Source organism: Heptranchias perlo, chromosome 18, assembly GCF_035084215.1.
Source record: "Heptranchias perlo isolate sHepPer1 chromosome 18, sHepPer1.hap1, whole genome shotgun sequence".
NCBI lineage: Eukaryota > Metazoa > Chordata > Chondrichthyes > Hexanchiformes > Hexanchidae > Heptranchias > Heptranchias perlo.
Genome location: NC_090342.1, coordinates 44,966,666 through 44,988,845, shown reverse-complemented (window position 1 = coordinate 44,988,845; position 22,180 = coordinate 44,966,666). Strand labels below are relative to the sequence as shown.

The window sequence follows — 22,180 nt, the reverse complement described above, 5'->3', positions numbered from 1 at the left end:
CGTTCGGGTGCACAGCAGCTCCTGCATGTGAAACTCCCACCGGCAATTAAAGCCGGCAGGATGACAATTTAAATACTTACTAACCTAGTTGAGGTACTTGACAGACCTCATTGATGGGAGATTTTGGCAGGGGTGCAATTTTCATGGATCCTCAGCGTGTTTCCCGTGCTGTGGGAAACACTCCCTGTTGGAGCAGACGTGTTTCAGTCAGCAGCCAGTGGGAGATGCAAAGGATTTTTTAACAATCGGGGGGAATACCTCATTTATTGCAGCAGGGCACTCTGTCACTTCAGACAAAGTTTTGGCTGCAACACCTTTGTCTTTCCACTCAAAATTATTAATTTATACCCTAAACTCTGCTGTGCAAACACATTTACCTACTTTTGCGGACCCCCTCAAACTGACACCATTAGGATGGGGGGCGCCATAGCTGCATTCATCACTTCATCCGAGGACGAGCAACATCACCAGACTCGCCAGGCACACCGTCCACCTCCGCCACGTGGAGCTCCACAACACAGTGCTGCACCACAGGCACCTGCACAAAATAGTGGTGCAACTACACATACACCCACTGTAGGGTGACCCAATGGGTGGCATCAAGTGTGAGTGTTCCTGTAGAACCTCATGAAAGGGACTTATTGCACAAGCCAGTCAAGAATGGCCAAGACATGGCAGTAGTGGTGAAAATATAATATTTAATGTGAGTTGAACCAAAATCAAATATAAATAAAAAACATGACAAACCGTCCAACACCTTTGTGCATCCCCTTTGTGCTCATGAAACCTTTGCCTTACACTTCCTACTACTCATACATGATGCATCCCCTGTGGCTGCAGCAGAGGTAGTGGCAGGTTGGGTGAGGGTGACCGTGAAAGAGATGCATCAAAGAATGAGTATGAGACAGAGCCACGAGATTGTATGAGGATTGGGTTGAGTGGTAGTGGTGGGATGAGTACTGGGGAGGTGAGTAAGTGCAGGTAAGTTGAGGATGTGGTTTGAGTGGGTGTGAGGGGTGATATGATAGAGTCGTGTCGGCAGTGCAGAAGGGGTTTTAGGGTGGGGGCAGTGATGTGGGAGATGGAGTGTAGGAGAATGAGTAAGTGTGCTCACTTTGGCTGACCTAGTTAGGTCATTGAAGCACTTCCTGCACTGTATCCAGGTGTGGGAAATGTTACTGCTGCTGGTGACCTCCTCTGCCACCTCGAGCCAGGCCTTCTTGGTGGCAGAGGCTGGCCACGTCCTCCTGTCCGCCGGGTAGAAGATCTCCCTCCTCCTCCTCACCCCATCCAGTAAGACCTGGAGTGAGGCATCATTAAACCTGAGAGCAGCCTTTCCCCTGGGCTGCTCCATGCTGTAATTTTGGCTGTTTGCTGCAGGAGGACTGCCCCTTTAAATAGGGCTCCTCCAGCTGACAGCCTGTCATGCGGGTGCGCAGTCCGTCCCCTGCGCAGGTTTCCCGAAAGCCAAGGTAAGTGGCTTCAATTTACTTGCGATCGCGTGAGGAACCCATTGATTTTACTGGGCAGGTTACCCATGCGCCCAGTCGACTCCCTGGTAATATCGAGGCCAATGTGTCAGATACCTGAACAAGTCAGGGCCATCTTCCACACAGCCCTGCAGGGACTCAGCTGCATATTATACAAATAATGCATATTATACAACTTTGCCATCCAAAGAGGCAGCATGTGGAGGAGGTGGACACCCACCCACAGCCAAGAGACAGGCAATATCCTAGAAATTCTTCTTGTTGCTTCCCCCCGCCCCCCCCCGGTGGCAGGTTGCTGGGTGTCAGTCAGAGTCTTTCTGCGTCATGAGATGGTCCTACAACTGATTCCACCCCTTCAGCTGTGGTGGCTGCCTCTCCTGCTCACTTCCTGCTACCTCTGCTGTCTTTTGAGAGGCCTGAAGTGCCATCACCCCGAGTGGTCGCAGCCTCCGTTGTGCCTCCTCCAGTAATATTCCGATTGCTGGGCACTCCCTCAGCATGTCCACTGATCGACATGGGAGCAAACCTCTGGGCAGCAAAGTGGGTTTGGAAGGCCTGTGTAATGGCCCTCCCTATCTAACATATTAAAGCCAGACAAAACAACCTCTTGGAGATAGGAACCCAAGACCTCTATAACAGCAGTCTAAACATTCATGAGATAGTCTGGGCTTAGCACCTCTGTCCAATGCAGATGGGTCTTGACTTGACAAGCTCCCTGCTGAACTGCAGTTCTGTTAAATGGTTACGTATGATTGCACAGATGCGGGGTATTGATTCCTTCACGGTCACCACTAGGTCTTTCAAGGTTCTTGGCGTGCACTTGGATGAGGGTTGAAAAAATGTAGATAGCATTTACATTTTTAGATAGCATCCTCCTTTTAAATGGAGGCCGTGTGAGGTCCAGACCTCAACGCTGTTCAGTTGAGAAGGAAGTGAGCCAGGCCTCTGGCCAACAGGCCCCTTCTCTTTCGCTGCCTCCATCACCTGTTCCTGCTCACTCATGCTCCTTGATGCATCTCCTGGGCTTGTTGTACTTCTGCTGGCGCTTGCTAAGGAGTGAGTGACATTGAGTGATGGGACACACTGGGGGTGATTTTAAACCCCAAGAACGGGTGGGTTGGGGGCGGGTAGGAGTTGAAAATAGTTGTTTTTTTGGGTCGCAACTGCAAAATTTTCGGACTTTGCATTCGCAGTGGGAAGCCTGTACTTTTACACGCTGATGTTAAACCCGGAAATAAAGCCGGGTTGTGGTCACGAACCAAAAAACAAATATTTTCAACTCCCACCTGCCCCCATCCCACTCGTTCTTGGGGTTTAAAATCACCCCCTCTGTGTTCATGGGCAGCGCTGCAACATCCTCTTCAGGGATGCCTATGGAGAGGCAGGTTGTCTGCCCTTCATGGTGCTTTCAGGGTGTCTCAAATCACTTCACATCCAATTCATCACTCATTTAGATGTAGTCACTGTTATGTGGGTAAACAAAGCAGCCAATTTGCACAAAGCAAGATACCACAAAAGTCAAATGAAATAAATGACCAGTTAATCTGTCTCTGATGTTGATTCAGGGAGGAATGTTGGCCAGGTCATCAGGAGAACTGCCCACTCTTCTTCCAATAGTACCATGGGATCTTTTATGTTTATCTGACAGATGGCACCTCATTTTTAGCATCTCATCCAAAGGATGGCACTTGCAATAATGGAGCAGTCTGTCCATATATTACTGGAGTGTCAGCTTAGATTAGTGTTCAAGTGCTGGAGTGGGCTTAAATCCACAGCCTTCTGACTCTGTGGAGGGTGTGCCAACTGAGCCAAGCTGACACTTCAAAACCAGTAGAAGATATGTTAGAATGGTGAATAAAATGGATGCTTTGAAATACACTTACATAGCTGAAGTGCACCATTGTGGTTTTCAGTATGCACATGCAGGAGTGAGTAAGGGAAGGGACAATAACAAGCAAAGAATGACATTAGCCCTGAGCTTTGGGAAGACCATAAGCTTCAGCCTGCTCTCTCTTTATTCTGAGACCCCTCCATGTCCATCAGCGATTGACTGAGGGGTCTAAATTAAGTGGGCCCTTCGCACTTTCAGGTCTGTTTCCTCTTGTTATTTGTCACTTGTTCTGCGAGCAGAGAAGTAGTGCTGAGAGGTTGGAAGTTTGAAGAATGCATTGATGAGCGACAATTAAGTGACCACCCTGCATTCCAGCTTTTGTGTGAGTAAATGGACATGCATCATGCATGTTAATTGTGTGGTAAGCTTGCTTTGCGCTTTGGGCTCATTGTTCCAATTGATTCCATTCCTGTTTTAAGTGGCATTAAAAAAAAGTGTGTCCTCCTGCAGCATGGGTGTGTGAAGCTTGGATAGAACTGTTTTGTGAGGGCTTATTATGCTGTCGTAATCAGGTACAACAGGATGAGAAGAAACTTACTTTGTCCATCCACTTGATCTCGTGTTGTACAGGTTAGTCTTATCTCGGCAGTCTGCTAAGGCTATTAACCTGTTTTTTCAACTGATTCCGCGTCCTGTGAATGTTTGTCATTGCATTCACTGCAGTAGCCACCTCCTGCCAAGCAGCCTGGATATTTCTTCCATGAGGAGGTTGTTCTATGATGTCAAAGAGGGCAATCCTCCTTTGCTGTCCTGCTTCCCTCAGCACCGTCTGAAAATGGAGGTGCTCTGACATTATTTATTTTCTGCTCAGTAGCAATGAAATAGCCCCTTTAAATATCAGCTGCTGTGCACTATTTCTTGCCCTCTGCTAACAACAAAATGAAAGGCCTAGCTCATAATGAATAGTTAACGAGCCCAACCTTGGAAAATCCCACAGCACCATGGTCTCACCACTCTTGCGTTGATATTAGAGAAATCACCCTTGCATATTACTCTGTAATTTTGTTGCTTTTCCTGTATGTTGTCTTGCATTGATCAGGAAAGATAAGGAAAGAATAAAACTTAGATGACCCTGCATCAATATTTCCCACTCTCCTTTTTGCCTTCTGTCGACTGACTCCCTGCTCACACGCACACACGCTATTCCAGGTGAGGCACTGCCTCGCTTGCCTCACCTGATGAGCTGCCTCTGATGGTAGTAGAGGCATTGAACATTATGTCCTGATTTCCTGCCTGTCAGTCTACAGGGCCTCAGTTTTCCATGAAATATGGAATTGCTGTTTATCAGGGAGTATTGTGTGGAATCTTTCGCAATTTCAGTGACACAGAACACCCTTTTTCTCCAATGTTGGATTTTGTCATATTTTGTGCTTATTTCAATGTCACAAACTGCACATAATGTATATATATGAGTGTGTATATATATGAGTGTGTATATATATGAGTGTGTGTTTGTGTGTATATATAAGTGTGTGTTTGTGTGTGTATATATAAGTGTGTGTTTGTGTGTGTATATATAAGTGTGTGTTTGTGTGTGTATATATAAGTGTGTGTTTGTGTGTATATATAAGTGTGTGTTTGTGTGTATATATATAAAAGAGTGTGTGTTTGTGTGTATATATATATATTAGTGTGTGTTTGTGTATATATATATATATGAGTGTGTGTTTGTGTGTATATATATATGAGTGTGTGTTTGTGTGTCTATATATATGAGTGTGTGTTTGTGTGTATATATATGAGTGTGTGTTTGTGTGTATATATATGAGTGTGTGTTTGTGTGTATATATATATGAGAGTGTGTTTGTGTGTGTATATATATGAGTGTGTGTTTGTGTGTGTATATATATGAGTGTGTGTTTGTGTGTGTATATATATGAGTGTGTGTTTGTGTGTGTATATATATGAGTGTGTGTTTGTGTGTATATATATATGAGTGTGTGTTTGTGTGTATATATATGAGTGTGTGTTGTGTGTATATATATGAGTGTGTGTTTGTGTTTGTGTGTATATATTAGAGTTTGTGTGTTTGTGTTTGTGTGTATATATTAGAGTTTGTGTGTTTGTGTATATATATATTTTAGTTTGTGTTTGCATATATATTAGTGTGTGTTTGCGTATATATATATATTATTAGTGTGTGTTTGTGTATATATATATATTATTAGCGTGTGTTTGCGTTTATATATATTATTAGTGTGTGTTTGCGTATATATATGTTATTAGTGTGTGTTTGCGTATATATATATATATATGAGTGTGTGTTTGTATATATATATTAGAGTGAGTGTTTGTATATATATATATATACATTAGAGTGTGTGTTTGTATATACATATATTAGAGTGTGTGTTTGTATATACATATATTAGAGTGTGTGTTTGTATATACATATATTAGAGTGTGTGTTTGTATATATTAGAGTGTGTGTTTGTGTGTGTATATATATATATATATATATTAGAGTGTGTGTATGTATATTCAGGGTTTGTTTATAAAAAATAAAATGTAAATTAATAAATTAGTACATTTTTATAAGCACTGCAAGCACAAGTGAGGTATGCGTGTGATTTTGTTTTAGTTTGAAATTAAGCTGTCTGAATATTAACATATGGAGACTTAGGAGGGTAGGTGTGAGATTCCTTTGCTATTTTAATTTTATTTGTGATTTTTGAAAAATGCATGAGAACTTCCATTAAAATGACAGGCTGAGGGATTTAACACAAGTCTGTTGCTAAATGTTCATACACTAATGAGCCTAATTTCAAAGCATTTGTACATTCTACCCCAATGAGTGAATTGGCTTTGCTTATCTTTTATTTTAAAGGAGACAAAGGCTCCAGTTGGTAATGTAATGTTAGCAAAACATTCAGCCTAGGTGTAAAGTCTGTTCCCCTGCTTTGTACTCGCGCTGAATTTTTGATTAACATTGCTGAAGAAATATTACCCCCAAATCTTCTGTTAATTTTATTTGTTCAGTATTTATCCATTGAGATACCAGACAGGATGCTGCTGTCACCAAGGCCACAGACACTGTAAACTGATAATGGTTATTTTAGTTACATGTGTTGCTGATTCACTTTTCTTGAATGCAGATCACTGATTTTTAATATTTTATTCATGCTGTCTCTGCAGTATATAAAAAAGATGTCTGGTGGAAATCAGCAGTAAGACGGTATTACCTGCACTTAAGTCAACATGACCAAGATATGTCAATAAATTGTAAAAAGGCTTGAGTTGACAAAGAACCAGACTGATGAAATTTGTTTTAATGGAATCAACTCATGACCTGGGGGCCTGATTTAAAGGGCCACTGCAGGCCCACTGCACCTGGAGTACTGTGAGCAGTTCTGGGCACCGCACCTTCGGAAGGACATATTGGGCTCGATTTTAGGATCGTGTTTCCGGCGGGTTCCCAGCGGGGGGGCCCCGAAAATCCCGATATCCGGTCACGTGACTGGATCGCGACGAAATCCCGGCCACTTCCGGGTACCGCGCTGACGTGCGGGGCTGCGCACGCAAGCCCCGCTGGTGGGAATCCCGCAGGCAATTAAAGCCAGCGGGGTTCCACTTGAGAGTACTTACCTTGCTCGTTGTGGTCAGTTAATGAGCTGAAGCAGCTGTCAAAAGAGGAAGTGTGGGATTTTAGGTTCAAGGCAGTGAGTTTCCCACACTGGGGGAAACAGTCTCCCTCCAACCAGGCGTGTTGCAGCCAGCAGCCTGTGGCAGGTGCCAAGGTGCGCTCCACGTTGGAGAGCCGTCACCCACGCAGGAGGCCACCGCGTCACATAGGGCAACCCCTGCCCTCCACCACCCCCCGCCAAGCCAGAGGACAGACCGACACGAAACCGCAGCCCCAGTCCGAGGAACCACACACCTACCCTGCACAACCCCTCAGACCAACACCTGCCAGTTGGGTGGTGTGTGGAGACCCTCGGAGGACGAAGAGCATGACCAGCACCAGCAGCCTCGCAGTCCACGCCGTCCGCCGCAGAGACGTGGATCCCCCCAACACGGTGTTGTTGGACGCCCACCTGCACAGCAGGAGGGAGGGCTACCGCAGAGAGAGACGCGTCGCAGAGGGCACTACCCTCGCCACAGGGTCCACAGACCGAGGCGCAGCTCCCCGGACCTCTCCGAGCAGCAGTGCACAGGGAGGCGCAGATTCGCTCGACATGTAGTCGTGGAGATCTGCAGCGTCTTTCATGCCGAGCTGCTCCTGGCTGGCCCCAGCACCAACTGCTTACCTGTCGCTGGCAAAGTCACCACTGCCCTCCACACCTTCTCCTCCGCATCCTTCCAGGGTGCAGCCGGCTACACCGCCGATGTCTCTCAGTCGTCTGCGCGGACGAGCCCTGCAAATACACCTGCACCTACTCTGCAGTAACACGATGGGTGGCATCAGTGGTGGGTCCTCATAGTGATACCCAGGAGCGGGCATTATTGGACACAACGGACAGGATTCGCGGAGACATGGCAGTGGTGGTGTCAATATAATGTGTGCTGTTTGTTGCTCTGAAATTCAATATGGGTAACACCCATGACAAACCCTCAGACACCCTTGTGCACCCCCTTCATGCTGACGAGACGTTTGCCTTACGCTGCCTACTGCACATATGTGATGCATGCCCTGTGGCTGCAGCACAGGTGGTGGCAGGTTGAGTGAGGCTGGCCGTGAGGGAGATGCACGAGAGGGTGAGTATGGGATGGAGCAATGAGATTGTATGAGGATTGGGTTGCGTGTTAGTGGCAGGGTGAGTACTGGCGAGGTGAGTAGGTGGAGGTAAGATGAGGATGGGGTGTGAGTGGGTATGAAGGGTGATGTGACAGAATAGTGTTGGCGGTGCCGAAGGAGATGTGGGGTGGGGGCAGTGTTGTGGCAGACGGAGTGTAGGGGAAAGACTTTGTGTTCTCACTGCGGCTGACCTACTGCGGTCATTGCAGCGCCTCCTGCACTGTATGCAGGTGGGCGATATGTTGGTGGCGCAGGTGACCCCCTCTGCCACCTCGAGCCAGGCCTTCTTGGTGGCAGAGGCAGGCCGCTTCCTCCCGCCCGCCGGGGGGAAGATCTGTGTCCTCCCCCTCCTCCTCACCCCATCTGATGATACCTGGGGTGAGGCATCATTAAACTGGGAGCAGCCTTCCCCCTGGGCTGCTCCATGCTGCAATTTGTCCCATTGGTTGCAGCATCTGTCAGTGGAGGACTGCCCCTTTAACTAGAGAGCCTCCAGTTGATAGATCGTACTGCGCATGCGCAGCCCGACCGACGCACAGGCCAGCGCCGTGGACCTCGGAGGAGCAGGTAATTGATTCCTATTAGTGGGTTGCCTGCTACGATCGCGTGGGCAACTCACTAATTTCGCCGAGCGTGTTGGCCACGCTCCCGGAGGACCACCCGCTGGGAACCCGCAGGCCTGCTAAATTCGGGCCCATTGGCCTTGGAGGGAGTGCAGCGTAGGTTCACTACAATGATACCTGGACTTCAAGGGTTAAGTTACGAGGAGAGATTACACAAATTGGGGTTGTATTCTCTCGAGTTTCAAAGGTTAAGGGGTGATCTGATCGAAGTTTATAAGATATTAAGGGAAACAGATAGGGTGGATAGAGAGAAACTATTTCTGCTGGTTGGGGATTTTAGGAGAAGGGGGCACAGTCTAAAATTAGAACCAGACCTTTCAGGAGCGAGATTAGAAAACATTTCTCCACACAAAGGGTGGTAGAAGTTTGGAACTCTCTTCCGCAAACGGCAATTGATACTAGCTCAATTGCTAAATTTAAATGTGAGATAGATAGCTTTTTGGCAACCAAAGGTATTAAGGGATATGGGCCAAAGGCAGGTATATGGAGTTAGATCACAGATCAGCCATGATCTTATCAAATGGCGGAGCAGGCACGAGGGGCTGAATGGCCTACTCCTGTTCCTATGTTCCTTCCTATGTTCCTATATATTTAAAAGAAAAAAGGTGAATCAGCAGCACATGCACCTAAATAGTCACATCAGTTTATGCAGTGCCCACAGTCTGAGTGATGTCAGTCTCCTCTCTGGTATCTTAATGAATAAATACTGATGAATAGAGCACAACCTTAGGTCATTTTCACACACATCTGGAATCCATGATTTAAAAAAAAACCCTGTTTTGTGCTTAAGTATCAAATTAATTTTTTGCATCTCTACAAAGGAATTTGGTTCTGAAAGCTCTTTCAATCCAAGTCCCAGAAATAATCTTGTTGCAACACTAAGTCCCCAGAATTTGAATCGTTGCGGCAATGTTTCACCTGCTCTTGCATGGTTTTTGCGACTGAATCATTTTTAGTTCAGGAGTTATGGAAGCTTTTATTTTAGTGGTGATCACATTTGAGCCTGGCCACGAAAAGAAAAGTTGCATCCTGTCCTGTTCTCTACTTCCAGTACTTCTCCTTGTCCATGCTGAATTACTGAACCACCCGTGTAAAATGGATGTCGAGGGTTGCTGGACACTGACCTGTATAATGAAGTTAATGCAAAGAGCCCAGTAAGAATACTTTCAAACTGTTTCTTGACAGGTTTTTCTTGGTTTTTTTTTCCTGTTGCCATTTGGGTGTTGAGGAATCTTGTCTGTAATTGTTGGATGCGGCCTCTTCTTACCCAACAGCTTTAATACTTTCCCCCATGGGTGTTGCTACATAACTGTATTTTTTGGAGGAAGATGAGCAGTACCAATGGAGGAATGGCAGGTAGGGTCAGGTACTCTGTATGCACCCGCCAGAACGTAGACTCTGTAAGCAGAGTTGCCTGCACCCATATTTGTCAGAGGAGCAGAGAAAGCAGTTTACAAGGAATGCCATAACAGAATTGTGCCGCTCCAAGCTAACTTTTGCCAAACCCTTCCGGGGGCATAGTAATGCCAGTGGCTGTCAATACCACAATTGCTCTTAGCTTTTGTACTTTAGGTTCATTACAGGTCACCACTGAGGTGTATCAGCAACATAAGCCAAACAGCTGCACATAGATGTATAAAGCAAAAAGACCGAAGCCGTTTCCGTCATATCCTTCCACTGTGTACACCTGAGATCAGCATGAGCAGGCTCTTCAATTCTAGAGAATGGCAGAATTCCCTAAATTCTACCGGTTCATGGAGTGCACTCATGTGGTCCTATGTGCTTCCAAATGCAATGCCACTACTGTTATGAATGGGAGATGATTCTACTTTATGAATGTACAGCTCATTTTCAATCATCAGAGCCATTGCTCACTTCCTAGCCAGCTGACACACTGCCTTCTTCTTAAGGCAGTGAGCCATCCTGCCAATATCAGGTCAAATATCAAGAATCAAAACTATTTGCAGTCATGACTCGAGATAGTTTTTCAGTATGCCAGGACACCAGCTGGACACAGGTCCAATGAGATGCATACACTACTGGAATATTAGAGCAGAGCTTGAGGTGTCTGGATAGAAATGAGGCTGTCTTTCAATACAGCCCAGCTAAGGTTTCAAGGATCATAATAGCGTGCTGCATGTTGCAGAACTTCAGCTTCCAGGCGCCATCATAGAGGCCTCAGAGGGGGATGGCTCCCATGTGTATTAGAGAGTGTGAATAAGAGTAGGAAGAGCCAGAGAAGCTATAGAACAGACCCAATATTAGCCGCAAGAGTCATTTGACAAACTCTCATACTGGGGACCTTCTCTTAAATCTAATTCCAGCTAAATCTGAAATATCGCCTTCCTGCCACCTGATGATATATCTTTGCAAACTTCTGCAAGAATGCTCTCTGCGCGTACAGCTTCAGCGCAACCAGATCTTTAATTTCAAATCACGTTATGTATGAGTTCCTAATGTTTGCTTTCACGGTATATCCCCTCAGTGACAGTATGATGAATATGCTCTAGACTTGTGCTTCTTCAGTGACAGGACTACGTGAGATAACTGGCTGCTGTGTGAACACATGAGCCTCTAGGGATTGAGATGCCCTTTGCCTCCTGGCATCTGAATTCTGAGATAGATGCCACTGCTGTTATTGCATGGGTGGCTTGGCCCTGTTGATTTCTGCCATTTGTACAGGCATGGGAGGGTCTGGATGCATTGGGACCCAGAGAGACAACACCATCATCTGTGCCCATTCCAGCCATGGCCCCTACTGCTGGCCACTGATCAGTGTGACAACAAACCTAATGGTGTCATTGAGATCAGTGATACCCTGCCATATGGTTCTCTCCAACGAATCCCCAGGCCTGTCTAAGCTGGAAGAGATGGTCTGTTCCATTCTGGGAGCCAAAGCTGCTATGGCAGCAGTCTGAGCATCCGTGGAGGAAGCACTGACAGCCCTTTGGCTGGAGCTCCACTGCAGATATCCCCGGAGTTGCTACACATGACAGTGGACTGCAGTGTTACAAAACAGTCATGCAAGGCTGCACACATTGGCTAGTGGACTCCTCCATCTGAACCACCGTCTGAAACACACTGCTTGGCGTGGTTCCCAATAAATGCATCAATGCTTGAAGTTAAGAAAACATTTTTCTTTTAAAAGCACATCCTGGCTCGTGAGCCAACGCTGGGCGCAAACAGGTTCCTCCCCCTTCTCTTCCTCTGCCACCACCAGCTGCTTCTGCTCAAGTCATTTATCGCTGGTATACAAATACTTGGCTCTCATCTACTACTGCCATGGCTCCCATTGTAAAAACATTCAGCAACTCATGGTCCAAGGCTTTCCCCACTTTATGCCAGAACAATTTGTGCATATAACATCACTGCCATCAATTTTTTAATGAATAGCAATCTCTGTGCCTTCCTGATGTTTTTTGCCATGATGCTTTTCTTTGGTGCCTACAATTGTGTTCCCTTTTGATTCTGGTCTCCGACCTCTCCATGGTGTCCTCTTAGTGGCAGGCAGGATGTTGTGAAGTGTACGAATGACACTTAATTCCACGAGCCTTTTGGTGACTGAGGTGGGCCTTGTCCTAGGGTAGCTGAGGCCACAGTGGGGCCTGCTGGAGGCTGTATGTTGTCTGCTTCTACAAGGGAAACCGGTAGCACTAACACCTCAGATCAAAGAGGTTCGTTCCTATTAGCAATGCAATCAATTATATTGTTGACCAATTTCACCATTTGGATAGAAAGATTATGAACAGCATATTTCTGGCCTTTCATTGAGGTGGAGGCAGGCTTATTTGAAGAACCACCAGATTCTTTGTTAACAGGCTGGTAATCAGAATCTTTATAATTTTTGCCACTTAAGTGGACAAGGTAAGCTAACCAAACAACCTCGATCTTATTAGTTTCTGAACGGACAGTCCAAACAATAAAGGTGGGTCACTTCCCCTTGAAACTAATAGCCTTATAATATCTATCTTCCCTCACTTGGATGAAGGAAGTCTTTAAGAATGCAGCTAACAGAAGACCATTTTAAATTCACAATATACTGGACTATCTGAAACTTCATATTAAAAAGATTTGAGACCAGAAATGTTGTGCTTTGAAACAAGACAGACCTCAGCTCTGCCACATATGTGGTAATATAGAAAACATGTTTCTCTATTTGATTATTCCATCATATACCCAGAAAATTAAGAACATTTAAGACAAATTGATTGGAGAATAGTAGCCAAGTGCATGTCAAGATCTTGTTAAAAATGTAGTGGCACAAATATTTTATTTATCATTATCAATGTATTGGGATCACTTGTAAGATGAATACGGTATATCGCTGTATTTTAAGATTTAGATTTTTAGCTGCTAGATTAACATTTGAGGGTCAATTTTTTCCCCAATTCAGAAATGTTCTTGAATACAACGTATTTTTATTTTCTTGTATTGACAATTCTTGGGAGCAATATTTAGCAAAATATTAGACAGCTGCAGCACAGCTGCAAAGGGCTGTGTGAGTTGTGTTTCCCAAATTTCTGCTTTCAGTGTTTCTCAATTAATCAGTGCCAAGCCCCCATATGACAGACTATGCCGAAGCACAGTAAAAGAAAAAATAACATTTGTTATTAAGTTATAAGAAACTGTACAAGTTGTGGCACAATCTGATTTAATTTGAATTTGAACATTTAATTTCTGATTGCCTTGTAATACAGCATTAACATTGCAATCTATCTTAAGATCATTTCTTGATACATCATCTTAAGATTCCTGCTGTCTGAGGTCAAGTATCTCTTGATACTTGACCTCAGTATCAAGAGATACTGAGGTCAAGTTCTGGTATACAGAACTGAGCATAATAACTATCAGGAAGGATTTTCTTTAGAAAAGAGAAGGCTGAGGGGTGACCTGATGGAAGTCTTTAAAATTATAATAGGGTTTGATAGGGTAGGCATAGAGAAGATGCACAGGAGGGCAGGAAAAAGAGTGGCAGAGCTGTAGTGATAGGGGACTCGATTGTAAGGGGAATAGACAGGCGTTTCTGCGGACGCAACCGAGACTCCAGGATGGTATGTTGCCTCCCTGGTGCAAGGGTCAAGGATGTCTCGGAGCGGCTGCAGGACATTCTGGAGGGGGAGGGTGAACAGCCAGTTGTCGTGGTGCATATAGGCACCAACGATATAGGTAAAAAACAGGATGAGCTCCTACAAGCTGAATTTAGGGAGTTAGGAGTTAAACTAAAAAGTAGGACCTCAAGGGTAGTAATCTCAGGATTGCTACCAGTGCCACGGGCTAGTCAGAGTAGGAATGACAGGATAGCTAGGATGAATACGTGGCTTGAGAGATGGTGCAAGAGGGAGGGATTCAAATTCCTGGGACATTGGAACCGGTTCTGGGGGAGGTGGGACCAGTACAAATTGGACGGTCTGCATCTGGGCAGGACTGGAACCAATGTCCTAGGGGGAGTGTTTGCTAGTGCTGTTGGGGAGGGTTTAAACTAATATGGCAGGGGGATGGGAACCGATGCAGGAAGTCAGTGGGAACTAAAGTGGTGACAGAAACAAAAGGCAGTAAGGGAGAGTGTACAAAACATGACCGGACAGATGGTCTGAGAAAGCAGGGCAAAGACCAAGGGAAGTCTAGATTAAACTGCATTTATTTCAATGCACGAAGTCTCATGGGCAAGGCAGATGAACTCAGGGCATGGATGGGTACATGGGACTGGGATGTTATAGCTATTACTGAAACATGGCTAAGGGAGGGGCAGGACTGGCAGCTCAATGTTCCAGGGTACAGATGCTATAGGAAAGATAGAGCAGGAGGTAAGAGAGGAGGGGGAGTTGCGTTCTTGATTAGGGAGAACATCACGGCAGTAGTGAGAGGGGATATATCCGAGGGTTCGCCCACTGAGTCTATATGGGTAGAACTGAAAAATAAGAAGGGAGAGATCACTTTGATAGGATTGTACTACAGACCCCCAAATAGTCAACGGGAAATTGAGGAGCAAATATGTAAGGAGATTACAGACAGCGGCAAGAAAAATAGGGTGGTAATAGTAGGGGACTTTAATTTTCCCAACATTGACTGGGACAGCCATAGCATTAGGGGCTTGGATGGAGAGAAATTTGTTGAGTGTATTCAGGAGGAATTTCTCATTCAGTATGTGGATGGCCCGACGCGAGAGGGGGCAAAACTTGACCTCCTCTTGGGAAATAAGGAAGGGCAGGTGACAGAAGTGTTAGTGAGGGATCACTTTGGGACCAGTGATCATAATTCCATTAGTTTTAAGATAGCTATGGAGAAGGATAGGTCTGGCCCAAAAGTTAAAATTCTAAATTGGGGAAAGGCCAATTTTGATGGTATTAGACAGGAACTTTCAGAAGTTGATTGGGAGAGTCTGTTGGCAGGCAAAGGGACGTCTGGTAAGTGGGAGGCTTTCAAAAGTGTGTTAACCAGGGTTCAGGGTAAGCACATTCCTTATAAAGTGAAGGGCAAGGCTGGTAGAAGTAGGGAACCTTGGATGACTCGGGGGATTGAGGCCCTAGTCAAAAAGAAGAAGGAGGCATATGACATGCATAGGCAGCTGGGATCAAGTGGATCCCTTGAAGAGTATAGAGATTGCCGGAGTAGAGTTAAGAGAGAAATCAGGAGGGCAAAAAGGGGACATGAGATTGCTTTGGCAGATAAGGCAAAGGAGAATCCATAGAGCTTCTACAAGTACATAAAGGGCAAAAGAGTAACTAGGGAGAGAGTAGGGCCTCTTAAGGATCAACAAGGTCATCTATGTGCGGAACCACAAGAGATGGGTGAGATCCTGAATGAATATTTCACATCGGTATTTACGGTTGAGAAAGGCATGGATGTTGGGGAACTTGGGGAAATAAATAGTGATGTCTTGAGGAGGTGCTGGAAGTCTTAACGCGCATCAAGGTAGATAAATCTCCGGGACCTGATGAAATATATCCCAGGACGTTATGGGAGGTTAGGGAGGAAATTGCGGGTCCCCTAGCAGAGATATTTGAATCATCCACCGCTACAGGTGAGGTGCCTGAAGATTGGAGGGTAGCAAATGTTGTGCCTTTGTTTAAGAAGGGCGGCAGGGAAAAGCCTGGGAACTACAGACCGGTGAGCCTGACATCTGTAGTGGGTAAGTTGTTAGAGGGTATTCTGAGGGACAGGATCTACAGGCATTTGGAGAGGCAGGGACTAATTAGGAACAGTCAGCATGGTTTTGTGAGAGGAAAATCATGTCTCACGAATTTGATTGAGTTTTTTGAAGGGGTAACCAAGAAGATAGATGAGGGCTGTGCAGTAGACGTGGTCTACATGGACTTCAGCAAAGCCTTTGACAAGGTACCGCATGGTAGGTTGTTACATAAGGTTAAATCTCATGGGATCCAAGGTGAGGTAGCCAATTGGATACAAAATTGGCTTGACGACAGAAGACAGAGGGTGGTTGTAGAGGGTTGTTTTTCAAACTGGATGCCTGTGTCCAGCGGTGTGCCTCAGGGATCGGTGCTGGGTCCGCTGTTATTTGTTATTTATATTAATGATTTGGATGAGAATTTAGGAGGCATGGTTAGTAAGTTTGCAGATGACACCAAGATTGGTGGCATTGTGGACAGTGAAGAAGGTTATCTAGGATTGCAACGGGATCTTGATAAATTGGGCCAGTGGGCTGATGAATGGCAGATGGAGTTTAATTTAGATAAATGTGAGGTGATGCATTTTGGCAGATCGAATCGGGCCAGGACCTACTCCGTTAATGGTAGGGCATTGGGGAGAGTTATAGAACAAAGAGATCTAGGAGTACAGGTTCATAGCTCCTTGAAAGTGGAGTCACAGGTGGATAGGGTGGTGAAGAAGGCATTCAGCATGCTTGGTTTCATTGGTCAGAACATTGAATGCAGGAGTTGGGATGTCTTGTTGAAGTTGTACAGGGCATTGGTGAGGCCACACTTGGAATACTGTGTACAGTTCTGGTCACCCTATTATAGAAAGGATATTATTAAACTAGAAAGAGTGCAGAAAAGATTTACTAGGATGCTACCGGGACTTGATGGTTTGACTTATAGGGAGAGGTTAGACAGACTGGGACTTTTTTCCCTGGAGAGTAGGAGGTTAAGGGGTGATCTTATAGAAGTCTATAAAATAATGAGGGGCATAGATAAGGTAGATAGTCAAAATCTTTTCCCAAAGGTAGGGGAGTCTATAACGAGGGGGCATAGATTTAAGGTGAGAGGGAAGAGATACAAAAGGGTCCAGAGGGGCAATTTTTTCACTCAAAGGGTGGTGAGTGTCTGGAACGAGCTGCCAGAGGCAGTAGTAGAGGCAGGTACAATTTTGTCTTTTAAAAAGCATTTGGACAGTTACATGGGTAAGATGGGTATAGAGGGATATGGGCCAAGTGCAGGCAATTGGGACTAGCTTAGTGGTATAAACTGGGCGACATGGACATGTTGGGCCGAAGGGCCTGTTTCCATGTTGTAACTTCTATGATTCTATGATTCTATGTTTCCACTTGTGAAGGAGACCAAAACTCGGGGCCATAAATATAAGATAATCACTTATGAACCCAATACGGAATTCAGAAAAAACGTCTTTATCCAGAGAGTGGTTAGAATGTGGAACTTGCTACCACATGGAGTAGTTGAGGTGAATAGCACAGATGCATTTAAAGGGAAGCTGGATAAACACATGAGGGAGAAAGTAATAGAAGGTTATGCTGATAGGGTTAGATATAGAGGGATGGAAGGAGGCTTGTGAGGGGCATAAACATCAGCGTAGACCAGTTGGTCCGAATGGTCTGTTTCTGTGCTGTACATTCTATGTAATTCAATGTAAACCATTAGAACACCATCTCTTTTAGGCCTGGAACTTACTTTTAGTGAACACTGAGCCGAGTGTATATATCGGCATTTTGTACATTTTGTGTGGAGCCATCATCACACGTGTGTGCACTTCACAGCTGGATTATACCAGTTAAATGCCAATGTAGGTGCTTGAGAAGTGTGAAAGGAGCATTAATCTGGTGCGTTCTGAATACCCAGTTGTTTTTTGTTCCCATATGGATACATACTGCACAAAGTCAACCACAGCAAAATCACATGGACCTGCTCTGTGATTTCGGTAGATTAAAACCAATGAAATCAGGACAGCTTACACTTTATTTACAAAAAGAGGAAAATGTGGCCTTAAGTGATTTATCATTCCATACTTAACCCTAATGTGATTTATTCCCACAGATTTAAAACCCTTTCAAGTACTACAACCATCTTGTAACAGAAAACCCAAATTAGTAAACACTCTTGGAGGGGGATCCCAAAAATCTGTTCAAAACAAATACCAGTATGTATATTTTGTTAGAATTCATGCTTCTCCCAATACATTTTATTTGTGCTCACATCAACAAGGTAATTTCCATAGGCAACATCCGTTTACCTTAACTCTTTGTATCCTGTCTGTCAACCAACTTTCTATCAGTGCTGCCACATTTCCTCTTCCACCATACACCTGAATTTTTCTAACAAGTCTCCTGTGAAACACTTTGTGGAACCCCTTCTGAAATTCCATATACACTAGATATACTGCATTCCCTTTATCTATTCAATCAGTTACTTCTTAAAAAAAACTTTATTAACTTTCTTTTAACGAATCCAAGCTTGAACCCATGCATTTCTAAATTCTCACTAATTTTATCTCAAATTATGGATTCTCGAAGTTTGTCTCTAACTGATGTTAGACTAGAATGCATAGGGGGGAGGAGTTGTTGTAATGAACTTACCTCACTCCAGAATTAAATCCATTGGTCAACCCACATCTTATACTGCTTTATGGATTTGCTCTCCAGAGCTGCGGTATAACTTCTTCAACTGTTTGTAATAAAAAGAGAAAGGAAAGACTTGCATTTATACAGCGCCTTTCACCTCCGGATGTCCGAAAGCACTTTACAGCCAAATAAGTACTTTTGAAGCGTAGTCACTGTTGTAATGTAGGAAACGAGACAGCCAAATTGCGAACTGCCACATCCCACAAATAGCAATGTGACAATAACCAGATCATCTGTTTTTTAGTGATATCGTTTGAGGGACAAATATTGGCTAGGACACCGGGGAGAACTCCCCTGCTCTTCTTCGGAATAGTGTTGTGGAATCTTTTATGTCCACCTGAGAGGGCAGACGGGGCCTTGGTTTAACGTCTCATCTGAAAGACGGCACCTCCGACAGTGCTAATAATGCTATCCTGCTGAGCTTGGGCCCAATCAGATTCATCCTGCTCATGAAAATAACAGTGCCTACATAGAAGATTTATGTCTGCAAATGATGTCTGAAAATTTGTACCGCACCGAATCAATTCAACTTCTTCCAAACAAACTCCAGACATGGTTGTATCTGTCAGCCGTGGCTCTGAAACAGACGGTGGTGGGTTCAAGTTCCACTCGAGAGACTTGAGCACAAAATCTAGGCTGACACTCCAGTGCAGTACTCAGGGAGTGCTGTCTATAGGAGGTGCCGTCTATGGGCTGTGACGTTAAACTGAAGCCCCATTTGTCCACTTAGGTGGATGTCAAAGATCCCACGGCACTATTTTGAAGCATAGTGGTGGAATTTTCGTGCTGTCCTGGCCAACACTTATTCCTCAACCAACATCACTAAAACAGATTACTGGGTCACTTATCTCATTGCTGTTTGTGGGACCTTGCTGTGGGCAAATTGGCTGCCGTGTTTCCTACATTACAACGGTGACAACACTTCAAAAGTACTAAATTGGCTGTAAAGCGCTTTGGGACGTCCTGGGGTTCTGAAAGGCGCTATATAAATGCAAGTCTTTCTTTCCTTTAACAATTTAATACATTTTGTATAAACTGTATCACACTGCTAAAATATTGCAGAAAATTAATATCCTGTCGAAGGCATGGTGGAAGGTTTGTACTCCAACTTTGTTTTCTCCTTGTGCCTTTTGGACAAGTCCGAAGAGTTGACCTTTCTGGTGCAGTCTTAAAACAAATAACAATGTTCATTTCCTATGAACCCACAGTGTTGCTTAATGGGGTTGCCATGTTAGATTCAACCACGCCAAACTGATTGGTTTCTTTCTGTTGCAAGAAAATGTATTACTGTGTCTATGAGGGCATTGAGATTCAATGGGACATTGTCAGGTTTGAACCTTCAATCAGATCACTTTGAAATGATTGCAGCTCCCTTTCTTTCATATTTTCAGGCACTGACATATCAATGTACATTATCATTCTCTTGAATGATTCACCTCTAAATAGGCATCAATGTCTTACATGCTGCTTGTGATGAGATCTCCCACTTAATGAATGTGCTGTCTAAAGGATTTTTTTCTCACTTTGCACTTTTAAACAACAGATAATCTCAAACATTGTTCTGTGCAACATTCAAATTATATTACCAAACACACTTCACATTACTATGGAAACTTAATTTAATGGAATCAGCCATGGCTCAGTGTAGCACTCTCGCCTCTAAGTCAGAAGGCCGTGAGTTCAAGCCCTACCACAGAGACTTGAGCACAAAATCCAGGCTGACGCTCCAGTGCGGTACTGGTGGAGTGCTGCACTGTCGGAGGTGCCATCTTTCGGATGAGAAGTTAAACACCGAGTCCCCATCTGCCCTCTTAGATGAACGTAAAAGATCTCACAGTACTATTCGAAGAAGAGCTTGGCGTTCTCCACGGTGATCTGGCCAATATTCATCCCTCATCCAACATTACTAAAAGCAGATTATCTGGTCATTATCACATTGCTGTTTGTGGGAACTTGCTATGCACAAATTTTCTACAATTTCTTAAATTTCCTGAGGTCGTGAAAGTCGCTTTATAAATGCAAGCTCATTCTTCTTCCTTCTTTTAAAAATAAAATGAATACATTATCAAGTGTTATATAAGCAATAAATATTTATTAGCATGCTGAATATTCTAATTTGAAAATAAACATGTTCATTTTTTTTTACAATTTGGAATATCAAGCTGTGACTGATCTACAATTAGTGCTCTAACTTTTGAAACATATGTAGTATTTTCAAAAACAAAATGTACAGCATTTAACAAATCTTGTTTGTTTCCATATTTGAGGATCTTGTTCTTGCGCCATTTTAAAAATTACATTATTTTTCCCACGGAAAAACGCTTACTCTCCCACTCCACAAACCATAGTACATTTATTTCCCTTCAAGTAAACACCATGCAAACATCTAGAACCCCAATTTCTTATCAAAACCTGCTCATTAAACAAACTGGATACTTGGGAAGAAGGAGGTGACAGATTACACCTTCACATTACATCACAGAAATCATCATGGATTCCACACACCTTGGGATAAAATGTATTTTAGAAGTAAAATATTTAAATGAAAGTTGTAATGCATTTTGACTCTTGAACAGAAAGTATTATCATCTTCTATTTGTATGAGTGAATCGTCAAGTTGCAAGTGATTTCCTGTCCGATGGAAGAAGCAAAATATTCAATTTTTTCTCACTTATTAATCTTCTAATTATGTCATAAAAGTGGCATTGAGAACCATTGGTTATGACTTATTCATCAGTGAAGGAACCAGGTGTACTTCAACTTAGCCGGTGTTCCATAGCAATGTGCCCCTCTAACTATATTACTTATTGACATGTTCCTTTCATTTACCAGGGCTTAATCAGCATGATTAGAAAAGTGATAACTCTGGTATTCATTGGGAAACCATTTTCACGGAAGAGGACACAAATATCTTCCCAGAAATGCTAGGGAACCAAGGGACTAGTGAGAAGGAGGAATTAAAGGAAATTAGTATCAGTAAAAAAATAGTGCTGGAGAAATTAATGGGACTGAAAGCCGATAAATACCCAGGGCCTGATAATTTGCATCTCAGAGTACTAAAAGAGGTAACCATGGAAATAGTGGATGCATTAGTTGTCATCTTCCAAAATGTGATAGATTATGGAACAGTTCCTGCAGATTGGAGGTGGCAAATGTAAGCCCACTATTTAAAAAAGGAGGGAGAGAGAAAACAGGGAACTACAGACCGGTTAGCCTAATATCAGTAGTAGGGAAAATGCTAGAGTCTATTATAAAGGATGTGATAACAGGACACTTAGAAAATATCAACGGGATTAGACAAAGTCAACATGGATTTATGAAAGGGAAATCATGTTTGACAAACCTACTGGAGTTTTTTGAAGATGTAACTGGTAGAATAGATAAGGGAAAACCAGTGGATGTGGTTTATTTTTGGATTTTCAGAAGTCCCACATAAGAGGTTAGTGTGCAAAATTATAACACATGGGATTGGTGGTAATATACTGGCATGGATTGAAAATTGGTTATTAGACAGGAAACAGAGAGTAGGAATAAATGGGTCTTTTTCAGGGTGGCAGGCAGTGACTAGTGGGGTACTGCAAGGATCAGTGCTTGGACCCCAGCTATTCACAATATATAGTAATGATTTGG

General features: G+C 43.9%; 1 protein-coding gene across 1 annotated transcript in view; it reads left to right on the top strand.

Annotated features, from left to right (window-relative positions):
* Window positions 1–22,180, top strand: part of LOC137334824 (metabotropic glutamate receptor 8) — a 202,009-nt gene that overhangs the window by 27,076 nt on the left and 152,753 nt on the right. The gene's annotated exons all lie outside the window — the stretch shown is intronic.